The 10,903-nt window shown below is 45.4% G+C and overlaps 1 pseudogene; it reads left to right on the forward strand.

Annotated features, from left to right (window-relative positions):
- Positions 1-306: 306 nt before the first annotated feature.
- LOC149449467 (uncharacterized) lies at positions 307-1,170 on the forward strand (annotated as a pseudogene).
- The last annotated feature ends 9,733 nt before the right edge of the window (positions 1,171-10,903 follow it).

Below are 10,903 nucleotides of genomic sequence, written 5' to 3' on the forward strand. Positions count from 1 at the left end.
ACGGGTGACCAAAGAAATCCATATACTATGTTCCCTAGTGACAGAGACAAGTGCTGCAGAGTTGCCCAAGGAAACCTCCCAGGAGCCCACGGGGTCAGAGCAGAGGATTGCTCAGGTCAGCTTTGGAGCTGTCCAAGTTGGTAAGAGCGCCCCTTTAAGGAGAGAGGGTGCTCCCATGCTCTGGTGGGAAAAAGAGGCATTGCACCACAAAGTAAGAATGTTTGGGTGCAGCCCCACAACCATGTCTATAACTCGGTTGATAAGGGGTTAGTTCAGCCTGATAAAGCTGAGAGTGCGAAGCTGAATATGTCGGTAATGCCACCAGAGCAAACTGGTCAAAATTGTGTATTGCAGCCTGCTTTGGTTGACGATGCAGAATCTCAAAGTAGTAGGTATAACAGCATGGTGTCACAAGGTGGTGTATATAGAAGTGACAAATATGCTGTTTCGGCTAATGAATTTCAGGTTCCTGTGGGACTTTCTAGAACAGGTGATGCAGCACTGTGGAGCGTGCATAATGGAACCACAACTGACTGGGATAGTTGGTGCAAGAATGCACTCATAATACTAAACAATGTGAACATGTGTTACAAGACTATGGTGTGTAATAACAGGGTGGACACAACACTCACTATACCCAACAGAGGGATTTCAGAACAGCCAGAGGGTGAGGGTATGTTGGTCCCTGCAAAGCCTGATCCCCTCCAGTCTGAAGGACCGCTTCAGGGCACTGGCATGGCAGATGTGTTATCCACAACCTCCCAAGCTTCAGTGGATGAGTCTTTCCACATTTCTGACAGGGGTAAAGTCCCTAAAAAAGGTCATGTATTTAGATGTGGAATGTATTGCGATGTCCAATACATTGTTAGAAATGCTGGAACTGGCAAAGGTACATTCGCTGTACACCTGGGTGATTCCACCACAGTCAAGTAAGGTGGTACTACGTAGTACCAATTGTTTGGAGCCGTGTGGTACAAGCTGTGTTGGGTATCCTTGAACAAGAATGGAATTGGTGGGACCAATGCTTATTAACAGTTTGGCACATGATCTCCTGATTCCCTGTGAGGGAGCTTCCAGTTACTGGTTGGTGTGGAAGGAGAACCATTGGAGACATCAGAGGTCTCTCCATCTGATGCTGTGATTAGGAACACTCCTGCTGGTGCGGTCTGAGGTGTGGCTGAGCCGTGGTCAGTAGAGAGCGCAGATACTGTCTCACACACTGGATCTCATGGGAAGAAAGGGCCCGGAATAGACTTGGCACCAGCGGAGATGCTTTCTGTCACTTGCAAAGAGATACGAGTGAAGGCACCCAGAGACGCCGTAGGGGAAAGTGCTAAAAGTATTGGTTACTGTAACAATGTAATGTGTACACCAGTATACATTATCATTATCATAGTAAGAAATGGTTTGGATCAATGTCATTTGTTAGGACAGCTACCCATGGAGCGTTGGACAACAGGTGAGATGGAGCTGTGCGATGGTCCCGTAGCGCATAGTCACTTGCCTGTGTGTTGTCCCTCCTCAGGTCTGGTCCTAACAAGCACTGAGAAAGAAAGTAGTAATATTGGAATTTGGGATCTAGTATTGATGGTATGGTTAACCATGATTTGGTTGCCATGGGTAGCCAGAGAGAGGTTTTTGAACCTGAAAGACCTATGGTGAAGTGTAAAACTGGTAGCGATGAGAGAAAAGTTGATTCCTCATCACAGGCTGATTCGTTACAAGATCCAGGAGGTGACTTGAAAGGGAGTATTGAGGAAGGCAGAGTTCCCCCAGAAAAAGAGAATAAGCCAAGGGACCCCAAGAGAAGAGGGAGAATAAACAACTGTAGGATCCTGTTGAGATTCAGGGTAGGGCGTACCTGGAAGCACACCTGAAGAAAGGGTTGGGCCTATGCAGCAGACAGCTGGCACAGAGGTGTCCAAACCATAATAATGGGTGCAGGTGTTCCTCCCTCCAGATCGAAACAAAGGGGGGGGGGCTATGTGACAGTGCAAGGCTCTGTAAATATGAAAATGGCTAGGAAAAAGACACAGAGTTTTCATGTCTGCTTAGTGGAATGCTACAGAGCATACATGTGGAGTGGAGAAAACTGCTTGTGCAGTTTTCTCTGGATCTGGGTATTTCCGGATGGGGCTCTATATTTTGGAGATTCCAAAGAGTCTTGGGCGGGATGGAATCTCCAACCCTGTGTCTGGGTGTTCTGAACAACCAGCAGGGTGTGTACCCAGGTGCACACTGCCCTTATAACGATGGGCTTGTGAGAGCAGTTAGTGGTAGTGGTGGAGGTGGAATTGCAGTTGCTATTGCTGCAAGCCTGAAGACAGAGCCCTGTCAGGAGAGCTGTAAGTGCCTGGTGGAGACTACAGTCCTTGTGAGGGGGATTCTGGGCCCAAAGACTGGGAAATTCTGGTCAGCTACAAGAGTCTGGGAGACCAAGAGAGGGTCTGGGAGGCTGAAGAAGCTGCAGAGGCCAGTGAGTCCAAGTGACTGGAGGGAATCCGTGAATCTCTGAAGGAAGCAAGCTGAGGTACAGGGAAAACTCTGTCAAGAGGCCATGTGAGGCCTGAACAGCAAGGAGCTGTCATCTAGGCTGAGTGAGCTTGAATAGTCAGTGGTCTGGGAGACCAAGCCAAGCAGAGGTACTGCTAACCAGAGAGCCAGGTGGCTTGGAATTTTCACTATGTATTAATTTGAGTGAAGTTGAAACCCCCTGTGTGGGAAACCTTGTATCACATGGACTTTTCAGTTACTGTTTAATAAAAGTGGGCTATCAGGCCCTTAATTTTAGTTCATGTCTGGCCTAAACTCAAAAATGCATCTACCACTGAGCTAAAGCATCCCCCATATCACACAATGATAATGGTAAACAGGACAAATACAGAGGGTGAATCTCTCAAACAGGGCTACAGACAGCAATAAAAACTGACAGGTGTTCTAATCCCTCTCCACTCTGTCCAAAACTGAAAAAGAACGTTTTGCCTTTAGTTATACTTTAAATCGACTTTTAAGATGTTTCGTATATTATTTTTTTTATAACTTCACTGATTTTATTATAATCCAAGTGTTTTTATGACATAATTTGTTGGATTTATGTATGGAATTAATTTAATTAAAGTCCCAGTTCTCTTGTTATAAGAAAAATATTTATTTATAAATTGGCAAAAACAAGTAACAAGGATCATACTACAATATGACATGAAATGAACTTGATCTGCACTAACATTTTAGTACATATCTTAGGTTTCAAATTAATTTGTATCTCAGTGCCATATGCCTTTGCAGGTTTATGCAGCTTCAGTCACCCCCAAACAGCTAAGTGTGTGTAAGAGTTTAAATGCAACTAACTTTCAGGAGGGAGAAGAAGGCCATAGTTCACAAAAAATAAACCAGCATCACGTTTGTTTCCTCAAGCTCATATAGGTGATATAGAATAACATACTAAGAAAATTACTTCTAGGAATCACACTAAAGTAAATGCACATTGAAACACTGTAAATGGTACAACTTTATCCACTTGATGACCAGTGAAGTACTGGCACATTACTGGATTGGAAGGGTGACATCTCTGTCCTCTCTGCAACTGCAAGTCCCACCCCCCACCCCCCTCCCACTGCTGAGTCCTTTACTGGGCTCTCCCCAGCGATCACGGAGCCCAGTAAGGAAGCCACTGGTGGCATTGGCTTCCCCAAACACAGTGAGAGGAACTGATCTTGTTCCTCCCACTGTCTGACATCAGGACCCAGAAGCGACAAGGTTTTCAACACTTCTGGTTTTGGTTCCTTTGTGTACAAGCCATAACGGTTTTTGTAGCAGCAGATCAAATTGATTGTGGTTTTATCTGCTGCTTTGGATCCCAGAGGAGAAATATGGGGGACTCATAAACCCCAGAGATTTCCATAAAGAGGACCTGTTTTGGCCCATGCTATCACAAGGGATGTTGACAATCCCTTGTGATAGCAATAAAAGTGGTAAAAAAAAGTAAAGGTACAGTGTAAAAATAAAAAAATAGATAAATTAAGTAAAAAAAAAAATTTCTATTAAAGCACCCCACCCCCTGTGCTTGAGCGCAAAGGCGAACGCATGCATCAGTCCCACAAGTATATATAAACAGCGATTGCACCACACGTGTAAAGAAGGTCAGAGTAAGAGCATTAATTCTAGCACCAGACCTTCTGTGTAAATCTAAAGTGATAACCTGTAAAGGCTTTTAAAATGTTGCCTATGGATAATTAAATGTACTGTAGTTTGTCAGCATTCCACGGGCGTGCACAATTTTAAAGCATGATATGTTTGATTTATATTTACTCGGCATAACATCTTCTTTTATATTTTACCAAAAAATTGTGTATTATATTATATTATGTTTGTGTACACTAAAATGTATTAACATGTATTTTTTCCAAAAAATTTGCATTAGAAAAACCGCTGCGTAAATAACAACCATTTTCTTCTTCCATTTTCTTCTCTAGTGCCTCTGCTTAAAAAATATATATAACGTTTTTGAAGTATAAGTAATTTTCTAGCAAAAAAATGTGCTGGTTTTTACATGTAGGAGAGGAATGTCTTGGCTTAAACAGCAGTGGAGCCCATTGGCTCCCGCTGCTGTCAATGATAGCTAGTAAGCCAATGAGGAGGGGGTGGGGCCAATCTACGGGAAAGCCATTCACACTGGGGGCTCCGCTGTGTGCTTGTCCCCAAGCCTCTACTCTATACGTCCATAAGACACATAGAGCCGAGGATCAGCCCCGCCCCTCCTCCTCATTAGCTCACTAGCTGTGATTGACAGCACTGTTCAAGGGGGAGGAGCCAGGTGCGTCGACGGGGACCTGAAAAGAAAAGACTCTGGGCTGCTCTGTGCAAAACCTTTACACAGAGCAGGTAAGTATAGACGTGTTTGTTATTTAAAAAAAAAATAATGAAGCTTTAGTGTCACTTTAAGGAAAAGATGCCACAAATACAGTGTAGAAGGATATTGAATGTAATAAAATCATATTGGCCATTATCAAATTAATAACATTAACCTGATTGTAGAATTATCAGTGGGATAAGCGGTTCTCCATTCTTCTATCTACACCGCTTTTACCTACTGAATATGACTCCATCTTGGAGCTAATGCATAAAAATCTAGAACTCATTCTCATTCTATGGCTAGAACATTTAATTCCCCCATATAATCAGCAGCCCCTACATTCCTGGCACCTAAAAATGATTGTACTGAGTATGTGATTAAAAAAACACTGCATGCGTCTTACAGCTTTAGTAGCCACTTCACTCTAATTATTCCTGCTAATCATGTAACTATACAGCCAATACATCTTAATTATTTCTTCATTCTCATATTGTTGCGGTGCAGCCTTCAGGAAATATGGAGTGGGTACTGAGTATCGCACTAAATCAAATGAAGCTACACAGCAATAAAAGACTTACATATGACACCAAACTGATATAATTGACAGGTTTTATTGGTTAATATCAACATACATGGATGACAAACTTAGCAGAATTGTAGGAGAAAAATAGTAAATGTCATATTTATTACTGTTGCTTCTGTTGGAGAGTCATAATAACTAGAGATGAGCGAATCGAAGTATCCGAAGTGGAATTCGAGTCGAATATCGGAAAAATTTCGATTCGTGCCGAATCCGAAAAATAGCCTAATTCGGACGCGCGAATCGAAATTTTTCAGAAAATGGCGGCTGACATGTGCGGCGACGGAGCGGGGATGTCTGGGAAGGCGCGCAGACAAGGCGCGCTGACCCATAATGCATTCCTCAACTACATGTGATCGCATCAGCCAATCAGCAGCCAGCCAGCCAGCACTGTGTAATGGTCGAGCTATAAATAGCGGCCATTTTGGAATTCTTCATTTGCCTGCAGTTATTGAACAGAGGCAGACCGCTCTGTACTAGGGACAGGGACAGAGTTAGGGCCACAGAAACGATACTTGGGGACAGAGAAAAGTTACTTAAGGACAGAGAACCATTACTCAGGGACACAGACTTGTTAATGAGGGCCACAGAATCGTTATTTAGGGACAAAGAAACGCTAGTTAGGGCCACAGAATTCATACTCAGGGACAGACAGAATTGTTACTCAGTGCCAGAGAATTGTTACTTAGGGCCACAGAAACGTTATTAGGGCCACAGAATTTTTACTCAGGGACAGACAGAATTGTTACTGAGTGCCAGAGAATTGTTACTCAGGGACAGACAGAATTGTTACTGAGTGCCAGAGAATTGTTACTTAGGGCCACAGAAACTTTAATTAGGGCCACAGAATTTTTACTCAGGGACAGACAGAATTGTTACTGAGTGCCAGAGAATTGTTACTCAGGGACAGACAGAATTGTTACTGAGTGCCAGAGAATTGTTACTTAGGGCCACAGAAACTTTACTTAGGGCCACAGAATTTTTACTCAGGGACAGACAGAATTGTTACTGAGTGCCAGAGAATTGTTACTCAGGGACAGACAGAATTGTTACTGAGTGCCAGAGAATTGTTACTCAGGGCCCCAGAAACTTTACTTAGGGCCACAGAATTTTTACTCAGGGACAGACAGAATTGTTACTGAGTGCCAGAGAATTGTTACTCAGGGACAGACAGAATTGTTACTGAGTGCCAGAGAATTGTTACTTAGGGCCACAGAAACTTTACTTAGGGCCACAGAATTGTTACTCGCACAGACACAGAATTGTTACTCGCACAGACACAGAATTGTTACTGAAGGCCACAGAACTGTTACTTAGGGCCACAGAATTGTTACTCGCACAGACACAGAATTGTTACTCGCACAGACACAGAACTGTTACTGAGGGCCACAGAACTGTTACTTAGGGCCACAGAATTGTTACTCGCACAGACACAGAATTGTTACTCAGGGCCACAGAACTGTTACTTAGGGACAAAGAAACGCTAGTTAGGGCCACAGAATTCATACTCAGGGACAGACAGAATTGTTACGGAGTGCCAGAGAATTGTTACTCTGGGCCACAGAAACTTTACTTAGGGCCACAGAATTTTTACTCAGGGACAGACAGAATTGTTACTGAGTGCCAGAGAATTGTTACTCAGGGACAGACAGAATTGTTACGGAGTGCCAGAGAATTGTTACTCAGGGCCACAGAAACTTTACTTAGGGCCACAGAATTTTTACTCAGGGACAGACAGAATTGTTACTGAGTGCCAGAGAATTGTTACTCAGGGACAGACAGAATTGTTACTGAGTGCCAGAGAATTGTTACTTAGGGCCACAGAAACTTTACTTAGGGCCACAGAATTGTTACTCGCACAGACACAGAATTGTTACTCGCACAGACACAGAACTGTTACTGAGGGCCACAGAAACTTTACTTAGGGCCACAGAATTGTTACTCGCACAGACACAGAATTGTTACTCGCACAGACACAGAACTGTTACTGAGGGCCACAGAACTGTTACTTAGGGCCACAGAATTGTTACTCGCACAGACACAGAATTGTTACTCAGGGCCACAGAACTGTTACTTAGGGACAAAGAAACGCTAGTTAGGGCCACGGAATTCATACTCAGGGACAGACAGAATTGTTACGGAGTGCCAGAGAATTGTTACTCAGGGCCACAGAAACTTTACTTAGGGCCACAGAATTTTTACTCAGGGACAGACAGAATTGTTACTGAGTGCCAGAGAATTGTTACTCAGGGACAGACAGAATTGTTACGGAGTGCCAGAGAATTGTTACTCAGGGACAGACAGAATTGTTACTGAGTGCCAGAGAATTGTTACTTAGGGCCACAGAAACTTTAATTAGGGCCACAGAATTTTTACTCAGGGACAGACAGAATTGTTACTGAGTGCCAGAGAATTGTTACTCAGGGACAGACAGAATTGTTACGGAGTGCCAGAGAATTGTTACTCAGGGCCACAGAAACTTTACTTAGGGCCAGAGAATTTTTACTCAGGGACAGACAGAATTGTTACTGAGTGCCAGAGAATTGTTACTCAGGGACAGACAGAATTGTTACTGAGTGCCAGATAATTGTTACTCAGGGCCACAGAAACTTTACTTAGGGCCACAGAATTTTTACTCAGGGACAGACAGAATTGTTACTGAGTGCCAGAGAATTGTTACTCAGGGACAGACAGAATTGTTACTGAGTGCCAGAGAATTGTTACTTAGGGCCACAGAAACTTTACTTAGGGCCACAGAATTGTTACTCGCACAGACACAGAATTGTTACTCGCACAGACACAGAATTGTTACTGAAGGCCACAGAACTGTTACTTAGGGCCACAGAATTGTTACTCGCACAGACACAGAATTGTTACTCGCACAGACACAGAACTGTTACTGAGGGCCACAGAACTGTTACTTAGGGCCACAGAATTGTTACTCGCACAGACACAGAATTGTTACTCAGGGCCACAGAACTGTTACTTAGGGACAAAGAAACGCTAGTTAGGGCCACAGAATTTATACTCAGGGACAGACAGAATTGTTACGGAGTGCCAGAGAATTGTTACTCAGGACCACAGAAACTTTACTTAGGGCCACAGAATTTTTACTCAGGGACAGACAGAATTGTTACTGAGTGCCAGAGAATTGTTACTCAGGGACAGACAGAATTGTTACGGAGTGCCAGAGAATTGTTACTCAGGGCCACAGAAACTTTACTTAGGGCCACAGAATTTTTACTCAGGGACAGACAGAATTGTTACTGAGTGCCAGAGAATTGTTACTCAGGGACAGACAGAATTGTTACGGAGTGCCAGAGAATTGTTACTCAGGGCCACAGAAACTTTACTTAGGGCCACAGAATTTTTACTCAGGGACAGACAGAATTGTTACTGAGTGCCAGAGAATTGTTACTCAGGGACAGACAGAATTGTTACTGAGTGCCAGATAATTGTTACTTAGGGCCACAGAAACGTTATTAGGGCCACAGAATTGTTACTCAGGGACAGACAGAATTGTTACTGAGTGCCAGAGAATTGTTACTTAGGGCCACAGAAACTTTAGTTAGGGCCACAGGATTGTTACTCAGGGACAGACACAGAATTGTTACTGAGGGCCACAGAACTGTTACTTAGGGCCACAGAATTGTTACTCGCACAGACACAGAATTGTTACACAGGGACACAGAACTGTTACTGAGGGCCACAGAACCGTTACTTAGGGCAACAGAATTGTTACTCGCACAGACACAGAATTGTTACTCGCACAGACACAGAATTGTTACTGAGGGCCACAGAACTGTTACTTGGGGCCACAGAAACGTTAATCAGGGACACAGAATTGTTACTGAGGGCCACAGAACTGTTACTTAGGGCCACAGAATTGTTACTCGCACAGACACAGAATTGTTACACAGGGACACAGAACTGTTACTGAGGGCCACAGAACCGTTACTTAGGGCCACAGAATTGTTACTCGCACAGACACAGAATTCTTACTCGCACAGACACAGAATTGTTACTCAGGGAAACAGAACTGTTACTGAGGGCCACAGAACTGTTACTTAGGGCCACAGAATTGTTTCTCGCACAGACACAGAATTGTTACTCGCACAGACACAGAATTGTTACTGAGGGCCACAGAACTGTTACTTGGGGCCACAGAAACGTTAATCAGGGACACAGAATTGTTACTGAGGGCCACAGAACTGTTACTTAGGGCCACAGAATTGTTACTCGCACAGACACAGAATTGTTACTCAGGGACACAGAATTGTTACTCAGGGACACATAATCGTTTAATTAAAGAGTATGTCAGACAACATGCAGAGGAGTGGCAGAGGAGGCAATGTTTTAGGAGCGAGCAGACGTGGCAGCAGAGGAAGGGGTCGAGGCAGCACTATTCGCAGCCAGAGGCCAGTGCTCCCGGTGTCATCCAGCGGTCGTGTCTCCACCGACAACCCTGCCGTCGTCGATTGGTTGGCTCGGTCGTCTTCCTCTTCCCAGGTCACCTCTGACACCTACAGCCAACGGTCGGTGGGTACGTCAGACACAACCGTTAGTTGGCATGGCCCGGGACCAAGCCCACTGAAATCACGTGTCCTCTACCTGCCCCTGTCCTTTGGTGTTCCCTCACCAAGCGAAGTATCGCATGCTGTGGGCTCAGCCCCACTGTACAGTGAGGAAGAGCTAACAGAGGGCGGTCAGGAACGGGGGGAGACATCCGCCTTTTCAGCAGCCAGGCGAAGAAGTAGTGGCGAGGAGAGTGGCGAGGAGAGTGGCTCGGTAGCCGGTCTAGAGACAGGTCTGTCTCCTGACCCAGACGCAGCCGAGGGGGCTAGTAGTGAGGCGGAGACCCTACTTGATGATGAGGAGGTTGATCGCACTTGGCAGCCTCGTCATCATCAGGCAATTTCTTCCGCATCATCAGGAGAAGAGGGTGGCAGCTTGGCAGCGAGCAAAACAGTCGGTGGGTTGCCCAGGAGACAGCAGCAGGGTCGCAGCAGTGTCAGTGGAGCCAAACGGCCACGGAGTAGAGCACCAGCTCCACTGCAGCCTACCACCACGGCCAGTAGTGGTGCCGGTGTGCACGGAGGAAGCAGCAGTCAGCCAGTGAGGAGTATCGGGGGCAAAGTTTCCTACTCGGCGGTGTGGCAATTTTTCGTCAAGCCGCCCGAGGAAGTAAACGTAGCCGTATGTCGACTATGTGGCCAGAAAGTCAAGCGTGGCCAGGGGGCCCATGTTGGGACTACAGCGTTGCGGCAGCATATGCAGCGTCACCATTTGGTGGCCTGGGAAAACCGTGATAAAGATACGGCGGTTCTGCCCGCCCCAGCCCCCGCTCCATCACCCGCTCCGTTACTTGCTCCGTCACCCGACGTCAATCGCCCTCCATCAGCCAGTCAAGGCTCCAACACCTCTGCTGAGGGGAGTTGTCGCTCGTTGGCATCTTCCGCTCGTTCAGATGC

Source organism: Staurois parvus, unplaced genomic scaffold (genome assembly GCF_062004578.1).
Source record: "Staurois parvus isolate SC_StPar_1 unplaced genomic scaffold, SC_StPar_1.0 ptg000618l, whole genome shotgun sequence".
Classification (NCBI taxonomy): domain Eukaryota; kingdom Metazoa; phylum Chordata; class Amphibia; order Anura; family Ranidae; genus Staurois; species Staurois parvus.